Here is a 15,053-nt window from a genome sequence, read left to right on the forward strand (position 1 = left end):
TATTTCGCATAGCAAAATCTTTGGCTTGTTTAGCACCAAAAGCGCATCACCTGAATAAGTACGTGGTATTTCTAAACTTTAACAAGGTAGCCATCCTTGCGCAGGGCACCTTGTGCATTTAAAGTGACAGTGTGAGGCCGACTCCGAGCCCATACGCATAGGCTGTAACCAACCATGCCAAAATGTTCAAATGTTGAGCGTAAATGCATAAAAATATGGCCGACGACGCGCACGGCAAGCTGCGCTTGATGAGTCCCTGTCTGTTTATGAGGCGGCAAGCTCCCGCACCTTGCTGGCCATCACAGTATAGTCAGACAAAAACGTACCGCAGTCTTCTGCTCTGAATGATAGTGAGGGTTTAACGCGCCGACGCTACGCACGACATGAGGCGCGCTGTATTGTAGGGCGCCGGAATAATTTTGACCACTTGGAGATCTCTAACCTGCTCCTAAATTTCAAACACACGCGCATTTCTGCTTGTCGCCGCCATTAGAAAGGCGGCTGCCATAGCCGGGAATCGAGCCCGCGTCAATGAGCTCAGCTGAATCCCCGGTGTACAGTAATACCTGGTATTTTCGAAACCATCCAGCAGCATGGTTCAAACGGGCCGCACGGAATTACCGTTTCCCACGTTCCTATCCATGACTTTCCCAAAACGCGATACGTATTCTAGATTTTTACTTATGAAATCCTTTGAAAAGTCAACCGCATCGCTTCTTCGACTGACTTTATAATCACTCAATTTCTCAATGGCATTATTGGCCACTCCAACAAAGCTAACAAACTGAGTACTGGCAATTTCCTTGCAGACGTCCATAAAAAGCTAAAAACCACAAACCTGCAGACAAAACTTCACATTGTACAAGTTCACATCATTAACAATCCCACTGCAGCTGTAACAGCTCCTAAGGTGTAATATCTGAGCCAGATATCATGAATCAGACAGAAACCCATGTGCTAAAGGACTGTTACTAAAAGACTTTTGTGTTATCCCATGCGACTTTCTCTGCCGTAAATTTGACCATCACGGATTTGTTCAGTAAAAATTGCGGGCCATCCTCGCATAGGCCACAATGCTCTTTTAAATATTTTTGTCAAAAAAACTTTTTATTCTTCGTCTTGCCACTCTTCCATCTCCAGGATTTAAAGCAATGAGGTCTGTCAAAAACTTCATAAAAGGAATCACTTTTTTGATCGCCACCATTTTTTTGTGACTAGCTTGTTGATACCCTGGGCTGCTCTATGTGGCATTCTTAAAATATTTCGCTTTTTTGGTGTCATTACGCCACTCAGAAAATACACGATGTTGAGCATTTTAAAACATTTTTCACAAATATCAGCACATCCTCTCAGCAAATGAAGCCATTGTTTCTGTATTTTATCACTGTGGACGTAACTAAAAAATATATTGACACTGAAAATAGGAAACAATCTGCGAGACAACATTTGTGAACTTTGGAAAAATCTTCTTTCTGGCCCATATTTACCCCAAATTGCGCATTGTTGTGCTGGTAGTAGAAATATCATATTCAAGACATTCGCTAGTACAAATGATCGCAGTTTATTTCACAGTTTAATCAGAACAGTAGCAGAGAAAACAATTTTTGAATTTGTACAACGACACTTCTTTACCACGTTGATACACATAGCGTCTTCCCTGCACGGCATGCGCCTGCCTGCATGAAAGACACGTGATCCAGCTGGTCCGCTTCGCAAGAAAACATTTCCCTGCAATGTTATTTGGCAGCATCAAAACGGGAAAAAACGAATAATTTGCGTGTTGGTGGGAAAAGTACAACGTGGAGCCAGCGGTGGGGCGCCCATTAATCAGCACCTGCTAAGTCCACCGCTTACGAGACGTCTACGTGCATTTAAAGCATCAGGGTATGTTATAATTAGTATCTTTTATACATGCCGAACATTACGAAATAAACATCGGTGGGCTCCTCGGGTTACACGGATTTACTTGTATGCGCTATGGGAATCACATATACCGATGCTCTAAATCCGCATCTGATGTCCAGCCAGCCGTTGAGTTACCCGCACTCATAAAAGGGCGCCGCTACCTCTACGTTGTGCTTTTCCCACCAACACGCGAATTATCCCATTTTCAATACTGACGCAACGAAATGCCATTGCAAGAAAAGGTATTCTTGCAGCGCGAACCCGCTTGCTCGCGCGTCTTTCACCAAGGAAGTCGCATGCTGCGCAGAGAAGATGCTCTCTGGAACATCGTGTGAAGTAGTGTCGCTGTGCAAATTAAACATTTTTTCTCTGCTAAAGCAAATACTGTTTTGATTAATTTTTTTTTAAATAAACTGCGATACTTTTTACTTGTGAATGCGTTGTATTTTATATATTTAATACGATCACGAAAATGCGCAACATGTGGGTTGATGATGATGATGTTTGAATGTTTTTGCTGCAAAACCAACTAGGGCAATAAGCGCCAAGAAAGTGTTTTGATGAATAGGTGACATTTAAAATTGTTTAGAGGGAACACGAATAAAATCAATTAGGACTATGAGGACGGATGGTGTACAGGGCCAGGATGAAGACCAAAAGTGGATAAAATATAAATAAGGTGGCTGGTGTATAGGACCAGGGGTAAAACTATGAGGGGTATGCGCTGAGCTTTAAGAAGTGAACTTCTGACAGAAACCTAAGGGTGCGCGTCACAAACAACATTGCATAGTCTCCTAAGAAGTATGACGGATGTAATGGAATATGTTGTCTGTAGAGTTCTCTGAAGTGTTTACGTCGTGCCATGTCCAGTGCCTTGCATTGAATGAGGATGTGTATCAAGGATAGGTCCTCCACACACCTTCTACACTGGGTATTAAAGATCCAGTGAGCACGTGCGAGTGCATTACATATCTATGGCCCATCCGTAACCTAGCTAAGGTAACTTCAATGTGCCTGTTGTGTGAGTCAGTAGTGTATTGTCGCAAGTGTTTTTATTATGTGTAGTTTGTTGTTTGTCTGTTCCCTCCAGTCTGCTTGCCAAGTTTTATGGAGTTGTGTTATGTGCAGCTTGAGGTATGTGTAAGGTAGCGTTGCCATGTCTACTGCATTTCGGAGTGCAGCATTGGCGGCCATTGCATCTGCCAGTTCATTTCCGCCAATGCCAAAGTGGCCTGGCACCCAACACAAAGTCACCCCAAGGTTTGAAGCATAAGCTATCATATTTTATGTGAATACAAGATTGCTGACACAATTTTTCGATGACTTTCTGGATGTCAATGCGCGGACGACGCTGAGCGACTCTCCTGTATGATGGATTTAAGATGATGGATTTAAGAATATGATGTTCAACTATGTGACTTACAACCAGAAAAATGCAATATGCTTCTGCCGTAAAAATACTTGTATTTACATTCATGGTTCTACCTGCTTTAAAACTGGGTCCATGCGCAGCACAAGACACCACAGTGAACGCTTTAGACGCATCACTGAAAAACTCTGCAGCCCTGTATTTATCCTGCAGATACATGAATTGCTGCAGAATCCCAATTCACGGTGTCCTGTTCTTGTTGTATTGTAAAAAAGACAAGTCACAGGAAACAGGACGAAGATACCATGGTGCTACAAAGTCAGTGTCAGATGATTTCAGTGTGTCTAAGGAGACCTTATGAATAGTCATCTCGTCCCTCACCCTCTGCGAAAAGGGAACATAAATTGATGCGCGGTTTAAAAAGAGTTGATTTGTGTATGTATCATTAAAACGGGTTTAAAGGGATGGTTATCTATTGATGAGATTTTAGAGGAATATAGAAGGTCAACGTATGTTCGCTGGTACGCTAAGAACCATTTGTCGCAGTCTGCATAAAGACTCTGGACAGGACTAGTACGGAATGCGCCACAAGATAGGCGAAGCCCAAGCGAAGCACTGGGTTGAGCATTTTAAGTGCTGTTTTCGTGGCTGACTCATACGCAACAATTCCGTAGTCCAACCGTGACCCTACTAATGCGGCATAAATGCGAAGCAGGAGTTGTTTGTCTGCACTATATGATTGGCGAGATAGGACTTTCAGAATATTCTTTGTGTTAGACATTTTTGTTTGAGTCGTTTTACGTGAGGGATGTGAGTTTTTCGTCAAACAGAACACCCAAAAACTGGCGCTACTTTTTTACTGGAATTGAATCACCATTCTGTTTTATGTTAGGATCGGGCAGGATGTCACGCCTTTTTGAGAATACAACACAAGTACTGTTCGCAGGATGAAGTCTGAAACCGTTTTCTTCTGCCAAGCGAGAAAGTTTTATTACCTCACGCTGTACCTGACGCTCACATACGGACATGTCACGTGATTTGAAAGGTACTTGAACATAATCTACACAAACCAGGCAAGAAATAGAGGGCGAGAGTGACATTCGGAGCGAGTTCATCTTAACAATAAACAATTTGCAGCCAAAAACGCCACCATCAGGCACGCCATTCCCCTGCCCGTGAACATTTGATAGTGCCGACCCTATTTTGACACGGAATGTTCGTGTAAACATGTAACTACAAAGAGGGTTCAGCATGTTACCTGAAATACCAAAAGATTTTAAGTGTCTAAGAATGCAGTACCGCTATGCCGTATCATATGTCTTTTCAATATCAACAAATACCGTCATGCAGTATTGCTTATGTATGCATGCATCCTTAATGTAGGCCTCTAAAAAAACATGTTGATCATTTGTAGATCGCCCCGCCCGGAAGCGCCTGCCTGGCAGCTCTCTAGAAGACCCTTGTACTCTAGAAAGAACACGAGTCTCCCATTGATCATCTTCGCGAGCACCTTGCACAGGCAGCTTGTTAGGGTGATGGGACGATAACTAGCATGGGAAGACGGATCTTTTTCCTCCTTCAGAAAAGAAACTATGATGGCCACCCTCCAAGACCCTGAAAGGCACCCCTAAAGCCATAGTTTGGTGTAGAGGTGAAAAAGTGTTTCGAATGTGTCTGCGTGTAAGTGTTGTATGATAGTATATGGAATGTTGTCTCCATCTGGAACTGAAGCATTACAAGTACTGAGGGCAAACTTCAGCTCATGAAGTTTAAAGAGGGAGATATCGGAGGTGTTTCAAATATTATTACCCCACAAGGACTTCTTTTCACCAGATGTTTTGGATTTCATGAAGGTGTTTCCGTAGTGTGCAGAGCTGGACACGTGTTGGAACTGTTGTGCAAGTATGTAGGCCTAATCTTTGAGTGTGTGTTCTATACATTGCCATTTATTTATTTATCCGCCATCTTCATCTCTCTCGTCCTCTTTCCACACTCTTTCCTCCCCTTTTCCTTCCCACACACAGGATAGCTGGCCAGATATACTACCATCAGGCCGACCTTTCTGTGTTTTTTCGTTTCAAACAAATTCCTCTCTCTCTCTATTGTGCTCACCACAGGCAGGCTGAGTGTCTGTTGTACCTTGAGTTTACGTATACGTGTCCATAATCTCTGTGTCTTCAAGAGTTTATGGATGTGAGGAAGCCCGGCCAACTCTTCCTTTTTGCCTCATGGCGCACGTGCTTCCCGAGTGCTTTTGCCCGTTTGAAGGATACAAGATTATTGGACGTGCGGTACCGGCGAAGGAACACCCCACGCCTTGTTCTGGGCTTCTCGTGCTCGCCTGCAGTCCTCATTCCACCAGGGCCTCCTTGCGTTGCCCGCACCACCCAAGGCCTGTGGAATGGACGTGTAGGCGGCATCCAGGATGTGTGCCGTGAGCAGTTAGGTCACCTCTTCTACATGCAGGTGTTTTCTGGACGTGTAGTGTAGTTTAGATGTTTCTGTGAATGTACTGCAGTTCGCTCTTCCCTCATTGAACCTTTTATGAGGAGGGGAATTGTTATTGCCTTGGCCTATGTATGCCAATTTGATGGGAAATTCGTCACTATTGAATCGTTTGTGTCCACGTGGCAGTAAAGAAATTGGAAAAAACTGCAGAGCCAATGGCCACGTCAGGATGTGAATAACTGCTTTGTCCTATGTTTTAATATGTAGCTTGGTTTTTGTTATAAAGGCACGCTCCCGACGATGTACAAATTTTTCAATGAGGTGACCTCGGGCATCTGTGCGGGAAGAGCACCAGAGTGAAGTATGTGCATTGAGATGGCCTAAGACTAAATACGGTTCAGGTAGTTGATCGATCATTGCCTCAAAATAAGTGTTCCGTAGTTGGTAATCCGGAGATATGTAAAGGGAGCATACCGTTCTTAACCTATTATAAATTATTGTTCGAATCACCACAGCTTGCAGCATGGTGTTTAGGTGGGTGGTGTGACACGTTAAGCAATTTCGGGCTACTATGGCTACACCACCTAAAGAATTAGTACAACTGTGCCTGTCTTTTCGAAAACCCATGTAGCTATTCAAGAAGTTAGTATGTTTACTGTTTAGGTGTATTTTCTGAAAACAAATGAGGCTTGGCCTATGTGAATGAGGTATCTCGTACACATCATCTAGATTGTTAATTACGTCTGCACAGTTCAACTGAATGATGTTTTCTGATCCCATTATTTACATTCACGAATGACTGGAGTGTGTATGAGTGTGCGTTCTCGAATTGTCTTTTGGTACTGTTATTACACGATTGGGCTTTTTGGGCCTTTCTGTTAGCTTGGACGTCGGAGGCCGCTTCTTCCGCTGCGTTGCAGGCAGGAACATCCCGAAATCCATTTTCTCGTCAGATGTAAGAGGGGTGCACGACGGACCAGGCCTCCTGGACTTGTCCCCCTTCGGAGGCCACTCGTTTGATCCACCACCGCCGAAGGCGTCGAGGGCGCCAGAGGTGGCACGGGCGATGCCGTGGTGGTGGGAGCCGATGCAGGACCCCCCGGTGTCCATTCCCTCGGCACCTTCTAACGTGTTGGAGGACGGACAATAGGGGCGGGAGCGGCACGGTTCTGACGGAGGCAGTTGGCACCACAAGCGCTGCTGCCTCGGCAAGCGGGTGTGGTGATGGGTTGGGGTGCCTGAGGTAAATCATTAAGGATGGGGGCAGACCAGGTCAGACTCGCTGAACTGGGTCCCTGTGGAAACCAGACGCCGCTCCGCACCCTGGCGAGCTGCGTCGGCATACCTCCCCAGGGGGAAGAGGCGAACCTCTTTCCCGCGTCTGGGAAGGTGATATTCTCGTGCACTTTCAGGGCAATGATCTGTTTCTGCTGCTCACAATTTCACAGCTCCTGTAATAGGCAGCGTGCGGTCCTTGGCAGTTCGCACCGCTGAAGTTCTCGGATTCACAATTGTCAGTTGGATGATCTTGTGCTGCACATTTTGCGCAGGTCCGTTTATAACGACAAGAGGTTACTTCATGCTCAAACCGCTGACACTTGAAGCCGCGCCATAGGTATGGCACTTAGGGTCTGACCGGACATCTTTATGAAGCCTGCATTGAGCGCCTCAGGAAGTGTTCAGTGGTCAAACGTTGGGATTATGTCTTTGGTTGGCATTATTTGGTCGTTTCGGCGTATGGTTATTCGCCTCACTGCTGCCACGCCCTGATCACGAAGGCCCTCGAGCAGATCGGCTTCGGTTTCATCTATAAGATCCCGATCAGAGATCACGCCTTGGCAGCAGTTAAGGCTGCGATGAGGCTTTATCTTGATGTCAACATCGACCATGCGCGTATGTAGGAGGAGGTTATCGGACTGCTGTTTCTTGGTCTCAGGACTTTACTCAGGAGTTCTCCCGTTTTTAGTTTCTTAGCCTTGTACGACTTGCTGACAAGGCTTTCAAGATACTTGCACATTAGATACACGAGCTGAGTAGTGATTGGCTTTGTCTTAACGAGAGATTTTATGATGAAAAAGCGCGAGAAATTATCGAAATTTGAAAGCGAGATTGATTGCAAATGAGGAAAAGAAACTTCGGTGCGCCCGCTTTGAAGGGACCGTTATCATTTGGGGGGGGGGGGGGACAGAAAATAGCATTAGCTATTGTATAACCGCAAGGGACAGGGGTACTTTCTTCGCTCGGGTTACCCTGATAACGGAGAGGTTGCGGAGCTGGTAAACAGACAGGAATCCCATCCGCCGGTAAACAGACAGGCATCCCATCCGCCGAAGCTTGACCTGGGATCCGACGGCCACAGTTTGAGGTTTCTACCCTTTACATTAAAACACATCACCACGGTAGGTTACAGCTTAAAAGTTGCACTGTGTTAATTGTCGGTGAGCTACTAGCCCCGTTGAACGAAGACCACTCGGGCGAAGTGCCTGATGGTTCTGTGCAGTGCTAATTTTTATTGTTAGCTGCTGTTTAAAGCGTGTGCTACTCGTTGGTTTGGTTGGAATAAGTTTGCTTCTATTTTTGGGGCTTCTTTTGGGTATTTTGTTTGTGTAAGACGTGGTTTAAGGGATGTAGTTTGTTGTTTTCCAAGTAGTTGTGTTTTAGTTTTCTTTGTGTGCTTTTTGAAATAATTGCTATGCAGTGTTTTCGCAGTGCCACTGTAAAGCTGAGGGGATTCTGGTGGTAGTGGTGATACATGGTGCCGTGCCTGTAAACTAACTAGAGATTCTACTGTGACCACCGACAAACAATCCGCCGGAAGTGCTTCTTCCCGAAAACACTTCTTCTGGTGGGCGCACGTGTGAGGAGGCGCTTTTGGGGGTTCAGTAAGGTGAACAGGGCAAAGTGCTCGTGCCACAGCCGGCGAGAAGCATGCGGCGAAAAGGAGAAAGAGGAAGGGAGGCAGAACAGGCGACAAGTTGAAGGCAGGAAGAACGCGGCTCTCGGCGAGTTCTCTGCGGGACGCGAACGCACAGGAGGCTCATAGACGAGCCACATTTCGCCCCTGGCCTTGTAGACTGTCAACGCCATCATTGTGGTGTCGTCATCACAGCCTTCTTCCAATACCTGCGAGCGCAGTGATAACAGCGTCGCGCGATTTCACGGCATCTGTCATGGCACGGCATCTCTCGGCCACGAGAGTGCCTACGACCATCCCACCGAGCCATAGCATCGAAGACATCGCCCTCGCACGTGAGCCCAAAGTATTTTGTGGGTAGACCTTTTTTTATAGAAACACTACCAAAAAGATTAGTTTTGATTGTATTTCCCATTGAGTCCCGTCAATATAGTGCATATTGGTCCTAAACCTACAACCTCGTCCTTTTCCGCCGGGTCAGATTAACACCTCTTCGTTGTAAAAACAACCTGCATCACAAAAAGTGGCGTATACGACGGCACTCTGTTTAATTTACAGTGAGTTGAGGAGGCAGTATTTTTGGCATAGAGCGAGTACTTGGTGCCGGGTAGAGATTTAGAAAAATTGGTAGTTATCAGCAACAGATCTGGGCTTTGCTGGTAATAATCTGAGGGAGAGGGTGGAGAAATAGGGTAATGCCGCGACACAAGAAACGCCACTTGCGAGAGCTGCCGAGCGTCGGATGCTTGTGCTCGAAGTTGAGGTTCTTTACCGCAACATGCGACTCGGGAACAATAAAAATTCGAAGGTCGCATTTTGGAGCTGTAGGTGGTAATCGCAGAACTGTTGTATCATATCGCGGGAAAGAGACGCGAAAGCGAGAGAATTGATAACGCCGCACGGGAGAGACGAGTTATGCGGCTGGCAGTCTGCGCTAAAAACGTGTGGACATTAGAAAAAGAAGGTCTTGAGCACCCACCCGCGAAGGTAAAAGGCTTGGCCCAAGCACGTCATGTTACATGTGCTGAGCATTTCACAGAGTCAGAAGAATTGCGTGCAGACCAGCCGCCTGGAGAGGAGTGTATTAACAATGGCGGGAGTCAAGACTACCGCAAAGCTAGCGCAGGTCGCAATGTAGGCGATGCACACCGATCCTTCAGAATGTGGGACAATGCTCGAACTATCGGCCGCAAGTTCACGGTAGCCAGCTAAAATGTGAGGCAAGGGTTTCGAACAAAAAAAATGGGCCCGGTATCGTACATAAGGCGGGTGAGCGATGCGAGCACAGGCAGTGCTCAGAGCCAAGCGCAGAGCGCTGAAAGGCGGTGAATGGAAGCGCCGCGAAAAAGTGAAAATGAAGCCCACGATCAACAAACCGCTTTCAACTCGCAGAATTTATTTGGCTAGAATAAGGATACCTAAGAAAATTGACCGACGATAAAAAAGTGTTGGTTAAAAATAGCAGTGGATTGTTGCGTACAAAGTTGGAAGCTTGTAGTTTGTGAAGTTGTGGTGTAGTTTGGAAGTACTCTAACGAGAAAAACGGGAAGAGCGAGCCAGACAGTAGGAGTTGCGATGTCTGCGTTTGTGAAACGTTGCGGAGTAAACTCTCCTTTGGTTGCCCCTTGTCTTCCCAAGTCCATCGGTATTTTTTATAAAACCGAGGGGCTTCTTTTGTGTAAGACGCGGTTTACTAGTTGTAGTAATTGCGTTGCATTCTTAGGTCGCTGCCATCTTTAGTTTTTGTTTCTGCGCAGTATTTGTGCATTGTTTATGTACTGTCTTGGACGTCCTATAGGACTTGGAAAGTGGTCGCGATAGTGGTGCTTGGTGCGGCTGTGTGTGCGTGCGTGCGAATTGACTCTCACGACCAACCACGGTTACCATCAAGCAAACTTCTCAAGTTAAGCTTTTCTCCCAAAAAAACCTCTTCTTTTGAGTAACCTGTGAGGAGGCGCATTTCTGGGCGAGAAACAGCAGTGAAGAAGACGACGCGCGTACCGTGGTCAGCGGAATTGTCGTAAGGAAGAAGTAAGAAGTGGTGGCAAGTCGAAGTCAGGAAGTGGGAAGTTCGTAGAGCTCTCAGCTGGGCGCGAACGCCCAGGAGGCTCGATACTAAACCGCATCTTCCTCCGCACCGCCGATACTTGCAAATCCTTGAAGCTTTCGTAGAGCACCCCCTTCCTGGACCCGTGAACGCACGGGAAACAGCGCCACGGCATCGTCAATGGCAAGGGCACCTGACCAGCGCAGAGTTCCAGCTAATCGACGCCATCGACTCGTCGCGCGGGAGGCCCAACTGTTTTGTGCGTAGGCCAGTAGTATGTAGGTTACGTTTCAGATCAGTTTTTGTATTCTGTCTTCCACTTTTGTCCCCTCAATATACTGTGTCTTTGTCCGAAGCCTACAGCCTCATCCTTCTTCGCCGGGTCGGATTAACGCCTTCTTGTTTTCAAAACATCGACAGAATGACGAATGTATGTGCATCTTCCGATATGGCTTTATCGGCCGAGAGACGAGCTGTGAAATGTAGCGAATGTGAGCACGTGTTTGTTTTGGCGATGGTTCCGGTGTTACCTAACAGTCGTTTAGGCGAAAGGATACACGAAACCGTATGTCGGGGTGGTGTCTATACTGTCATGCAACCAAAACTGAGGCATGTGCCAAGCACTGTATGATGCCCCACCTGGCTAGCAGCTTGGCAGTGATAACTCGCAAGCTCATTGCTTCTCCCTGCCTGCATCGCAAGTAGAGGCGTTAAAAGCTCAGCCTTATCAATATCATAGAAATATGACGAGATAGTGAAATGGCAGTTCAAGCCGGAAAAAGAAATGACTGGTCTAAAAATCGTGTGTTTCAACTCGAGAACAGTTGCGGCACAAACAAAATTCAGGCAGAAAGACACTGCGAGCTATCTGGAATGGATTAGTAGGAAAGTTCACACCGAAGTACACGACATTCCAGTGGCTGGTAACACAGGCACCGTAGAAAACCGGAATGACAGAAGGAAAATGAAAGTGCAGAGTGGACGCATATTGATGTCCAGGCTATTCATAGGCTTCAATCCAAGCTAGTAAAAGTACCGTGATATTTTGGCGGCACTCTGTCCGTGATGGCTACAAAAACACAAAGGTTTTCGTGCTACTCTAACGTACGATGCTTTTTCCAAAAATATGAGAGGTAAATAATAGGAGCGTCTGTTCTGAGTAAGAGAATAGTCCGCCGAGAATGATTACCATATCAGCTAGCATGCTGACTGATTTTTGTTGTGAGAAAAAAGGAACTTTAACTTGCGGTCGTCATACGCCGAACAGCTGACATCGAACATCTCGACACAATTGGGTAAAGCCAAAATTCCGTAACAGTAACTAAGCCATCTGCTACACTGCGCTTTTGAGAACCACATCGAAAAACAATTCCTAAAACAATTCAAATGTTTTCACTTAATCGAACGATTGAATAAAAAAAAGAAATCACAATTCTATTTATACCTTGACCAAAGGAAACCGTCTTTTGACACACTAACCCTAACTAAAACATGGTCAACTGAAAAGAATAATGTTTTTAGCCATCCGTCTTATAGCACCTTCTACTTATACCGCTCTAAATACAGAGGCGGAAGCATATGCATTTTGGTAAAACAATAATTTACCTGCGAACTACTGGAAGACCTCTCTAAAATAACAAATTACTGTCTATCATCAAATAGCTATCAAGACGTATTTGAAGTATAAGTGTCCAAGACACGCACGCAACCTCACAAAGGGGGCTGGTCAAGCTCTGAAATAATGTAATAAGAATGCAAATTGTATGCATACAGGTTCAAATCAAGAATATCATACTAACGTAGACTAGGCATGGATATAACAAAGTACTGTTTGTGCCAAAGGCAGCAAAACAATTTAGAGTAGAAATACCTATACGTCTTTCATGCGTGCCACTAAAATGTCTATAAGCGGTCCAACTAAGGTGACATGCCTTAAACAGCCTATAAAAGTATCATGAGGGGTGCATGCTATGTTATTCTTTACCTGATTTGGACGGGGTTTATTGCAGTTGTAGCAACATGAAATATACGTAATTTTAATCCCAACAGTACGTCTTCTGGACGTCTTCAAGGTCGATTGCAGACATCTGCCGGTTATCTGCAGCACGTAACGCGGTTTGCTGGGACACTCATTAGCCGAGTAGCGAATGCAAACGGCATTTTTTCCTTTTTATATGAGCTGACGCTGGCATCCACCTTTTTATAGTAGGGAATTCAGTAAGAGAAAGCTTCGGTAGGAAAATGATAAAGCTGGGAATTGTGAACGCCTTATCAACAGAGAAATAAAACAAGTTTTTCAACATTCACTTTTGTCTAAGTCAGTAGTTTGAGCTGCTAATTAGGCAATTAGCAACTAGTCTAGTAGCAAACCATTTTGCTGGAGACCCGAACGGTGCATCTACTGCGTCAAGGTAAAGAACTGGAGTAGCAGACAGAAACAGAAAAGAATCAGGTGACCGAAGAGAACAAATGTTTGGTTTTTGATTTAGTTGCATTCGCAAATACTATTGAATAGAGAGTTTTAATATTTTACTATTTTTGTGCTATTCGCCATCTGTTTCGGTTATTTTCAGCGAGCGTTTTCTCAAGGGTCACTTCTAATGTCTTCAATACGGAAACTCAAGTTTTCCTTGTAGTGAGCTCGTGAGGTTTTCCTTCTTTAAAAAAACTCTTTGTAAGCAATTGTTCTGTATTACTATTACGTAAAGCGGATTTCACGCAGCTCGAACTTTCGGCGCACAGAATAATGGAAGAGTTGAGTACATTCAAGAGTGGAAGTAGCGGGACTTAAAAAAGTGTTTTATCAAAAAGCGCGCCCTTACGGACAACTTGCGTTCCCGTTATAAATATTTCAACCACATTGTGGAAAAAGGCTTCTGCTTACGGTAAGATTTATATTGCGTTAATACACTTGCGTGTAAACAGGTCAGCACTGGGAACACTCGAGATAGGATATTTCTTTTTGGAAGCGACTGCAAGTTGAAACAAAGAGAACACCACAAAATGCACAAAACATTTCCAGTAGAGATATCAAAATGTTCCTCTCCCTCTTAACCCTTCCCTTCCCAGCAGAAGATAGTCATCAGAGCGTGTAAGCGTCGCTTAACACTTACACACATCTAAAGATGCTTAACTATACTTTTAGCATTATTTGAATATGTTATGACGTGGTACATTGGTACAAATGAAAAGGTCCCGCTTGCGACAACACCATGTCAACTGTTCTGCAGATTGAGGGCTACAAACCAGACGTCACTCAGTGAGACGAGACTGTTAGCAAGAAATAAAACTGGAATGCACTACTGAAGTTTATGTGTCGCCATAATGAGCCCATTGAACTGTGTGTTTCGACAATGTTTGTTTGTCTTCACACGTAAGCAACTAACGGCGATGTCAAAGCACCCGCTCTTGTTAGCCTATTTGTGCTTTGGTTTCTCAACACGACCCTTTCTTGAGTATCTTTCCCTCGCCAGAAAGACTAAATTTGCACACGTCACTGCTGACGACAAAATCTCATATTTACCGATCAACTACCTAGCCTAAAATAGATACGTAAACAAATTTACAATCTCAAATTTCATCTTTATACAGGTCATTTACATTTGGGGTAAAGAAATCATTGCAAAATATATTTGCGCTCACTGCCCCGAAACGTAATCTAGCCTAGGTATGCTCTGCAATGCATCATTGAAATTGCAATATTTTTTTTAGAAATCCCCTCATTCAAGTGAAGTTTACGCGAAAGTGCTGCATTTTAAGGCATCAAATAAAAAGGCATGCAGCAATATAAAGTAATAAAGCAACATATAATACCAAGCATCTCGAAATACCTGAGTTAAAGCGTGAATATCACGACCTTCGAAACATCATACGAAAGTCAATGAAGTGGTATGCTAGTCTGAATGGGATAAAAAAGGCAAAAATAAATAACGTCTAGACAAACCCTATGTATCCGGACGAAAAAGTTATAGAAGCCGAAATCTCTTCATATACTTATTTTGTGCCGGCTGCATATAGATCACTCGGTCTGACATATGGCTTCCTGGTAAAAAGGAACAGGAACTCATTTGCGAGCGCTGTAGAGAACCTATTAGTAAAACCTACCATAATGAAAATTGGTCCACACCTAGAAGCGGCACTCATTACACATTTTAGAGCTTTGCACACCTTTTGTTTACCTTTACACCCAATGCTTTTACTGAGTCATTAACTAACGGTACCTTCGATATACTTCCTGAATTTTTTAAGGCACTGTCTTTCTACACCAGTTTCAGCTACTTCCATCTCACGAAACTGTTTTAAAAAAAACATTTCTTTATTTATGTTACCTTGAGCAAAAGATCCTAAGCTACATTGATATCGTCTTAACG

This window comes from Haemaphysalis longicornis, unplaced genomic scaffold (assembly GCF_048455015.1).
Source record: "Haemaphysalis longicornis isolate Haplotype H1 unplaced genomic scaffold, Haemaphysalis longicornis Haplotype H1 scaffold_6, whole genome shotgun sequence".
Taxonomy (NCBI): domain Eukaryota; kingdom Metazoa; phylum Arthropoda; class Arachnida; order Ixodida; family Ixodidae; genus Haemaphysalis; species Haemaphysalis longicornis.